Source organism: Otolemur garnettii, unplaced genomic scaffold (assembly GCF_000181295.1).
Source record: "Otolemur garnettii isolate 467f Iridium unplaced genomic scaffold, OtoGar3 scaffold00016, whole genome shotgun sequence".
Lineage (NCBI taxonomy): Eukaryota > Metazoa > Chordata > Mammalia > Primates > Galagidae > Otolemur > Otolemur garnettii.
Window position 1 is genome coordinate 12128231 of NW_003852411.1, and position 3057 is coordinate 12131287.

Sequence of the window (3057 nt, forward strand, 5' to 3'; positions counted from 1 at the left end):
ATCTCCATCGGCCCAGGTTCCCCAGGGCATGTCAAATGACTTGCCCAGAGTCCCCAGCGAACCAGAAGACAGACATGTACCAGAGCCAAAAATAAAGCAAGCTATGAGATGTGAATTATTATTACCTTCCTTTTATAGATTGGAAAACTGAGAGTTAACGAAGTTAAATAACTTACTCACAGCCAGTAGGTGGTAGACCAGGATTCAAATCCTTATCTGGCTCTGTTCAAACACAACTCCATTCCCCCAGGGACTTGATGTGATTTACTTTATTCTGTGGGTTGTAGGAAATCTTCAAAGGTTTCTACATGAGGGAGTAACACGATTAGATCTATTTTTAGAAAAATAGTTCTATTTGTGCCAAAAACCAAAGACGAAGAAAGGATACCCTTGGTTATGGCAGAAACCTGGATGCAACATGATCAAGGGCATTGAAAACAGACAGGAGGATGGATGGGGAGAGCAACAGACATTTCCCAGGATAGAAAGGAATTTGCAGGCCAAATAAGGAAGAGCCAGGAATTCCAAAAGCCCCCAAGATGGGGAAGTGGGTGTGTTAGTCAAGAGAACACATGAGGATTTTACAGGAAATTAATCTGGTTTGTGGTGAGCTAGAAGGAATTCATTCAGATCTATTGCACAGTAGAAAACATGGCTTTGCAGCAGAGAGGCAAGGGTTGGGGATATGGAGCCAAGGGTCACAAGGATGCGGGAGGCTTCCAGCTGGAAGAACAGAACGACAAATCTCAGAACAGCTCCTGATGGGGAATCAGCCAGGACCTGGGGGAGAAGAACACACCCAGGCTCTCCATGAGCTCCCACCCCTTCATGTTAGGCGTGACCATGTGGCCCGTCCAACTAATGAAAAGTATCACATGGCACTTCTGTGCTAACACATTTAACTGGTGGTGCTCTGCTCCCCAGCCCTTCTGTCCTGCCAGGGCAATTGTCCAAGGACTTGTACAGATGGTAGCATCATAGGACAGTGGCATCTCTATCAGCCTGGGTCTCTGAGTGGGACATCCAGGAAGCCACTCTGACCTGCAGCTTCTGCAACATAGCTGGATTTCTCTCTCTAATGTGACAGGAGAGCTCAGAAATGCAGGAAGTGCTCCCTTTGAGGGACATCTCAGGAAAGGTGCCCATGAGGTCATGGGCAGTTTCAAGTACCTGAAGAGGAGAAAGAGCTTCAAGACCTGCAGAGCCCACTGACTGTGCCACAGGGATTCACTGAGGATAACTGAGGACAGGGACCTGGTGGGTGAAGTCCGCTATTGTGTGAACCTATGTCTGGCAAAGTGTTGAGACCATTCTCAGGAGGTTTTCCTGTTTGGGGCTTTTCATTTCTGGAGGCAAAGTATATGAGGAGCAGGGTGGTCTGGGCTGGGGAGCCTGTGCAGCAGAGAGCACGGGCTGGCCATGCACGGTTCAACACTCCCGGCCCGGCAGGCAGGCCGCTTACATGCTGCTCACGGTGCCAGTTTTCACTCGCTCAGACTCACTCGGTTGTGACACCCCTAGCTTGTGCTCTCACCCTAAATCTCATCACACCCAGATGGCTGGAGGTTCATGCATCACGGTAGAGCAGACCTGGCTCCGTGAAAGTGCACAGCCCACATTCACAAGGAGGACACAGGACCCACTCTGAAAGCCCCGGGAACACCTCAGGGCCCAAATGCTCTTTAACATCCCCTCGCTCTCTGCCTCCTGTTCTCTGTCTAGCTACTGAGGTTGGGACTCAACTCCAGAAGATCAGCTTTGCCCAGACTGGGATCCCCTCTTGGGCACGGATTTGCTTGTCAACTCTGCACACTTCTAAGGCAAGTACCAGGTGTGCTGCCTGCCCTGAGATCCCCGGGTCACTGCCCAGGGAGGTCTGCTCATACACTGGCCACTGATAAGGGAAAGATATTAACAGCGCCTCTCAGAACCCCACCCCTATGGCACTGTCCTGATGGGTAATATATGCCTTGTGGCTGTGGTCTCTCTGTGCCCCCAGACCAAGCTGCGTTTTATACCTTTCTCCCGTTTCCCTAGTTAACATGCTCACCCCTTTCGTGTATTTGCATTGGGCACCCTGGCGCTGTGTCCTTATGCTCCTGGGTAAGGACCCTGGGCCCCCTGACTTTGCTTCCTCCAACAGCCATAGCCACTCTGTGCATTTCCTGAGGGTACGTGGGCCTTGGATTCAGAAAGATCTAAGTGAAAATTCTCCTCCCTCAATTACTGACAGGGGATGCTGGGGCAAGTACCTGGTCTCTTGCAGTCTGCATTTCCCCCTCTCTAACAGGGAAACGTAGCCTGTCTTACCAAGTTGTTGTGAGGATTAAATAGATAATTTACAGACGTTTTCCCAGTATATTATGGCTATCCGATACATAGTGCTAACTTTCTTCTGACTTTTTCCCCCTGAGCTTCCTTTCTCTTTTACAACTGCACTACTCTCTATTAAAATGATTCTGTCCCGTCTGGGTGCCTCTCTCCTGTCATTCTTAGGTGCCAATAAATGAATCATGCAAAGGTGTTAATGAACATGAGGGAGAAAGTGTGTAGCCTTCATCATTTGTCATATTTGTAATTATTTAGAGGCCATTATAAAACTTTAACTTGAATAAACTGGATAATAGAAAATTCCTGATTCACAAGAGACTACTTTAGGAGGCCTTTGATGCTAATAGTTATATGTCATTAACACCTATTACGTGCCAGGCACTGGGCTAAGTTCCTTGTTTTCATTATCTCATTTAAACTCTATGGGATATTATGATTCCTACTCTACAGACTGACATGCTGAGGCTCAGAAGGGTTCCCAGTTGCCCGTGGTCACACATCTATTTAAATGAAGAGTTCAATTTCAAGCTTGAGCCCTTTAATCCAAAACTGCTATGCTCGACTGCCTCCCTCTTTTGGTAAGGGGCCTTTCCAAAACCTTCAAATCGGGGTTGCCTTTTTATGTTCATCTTTAACCCCAGCCTTTTGAAGGCCTGATATCGATTTAGTATGTTGTTAGTAGAAACATACATGTCAGAGATACAGCAACACAAGAAGAAAATCCTT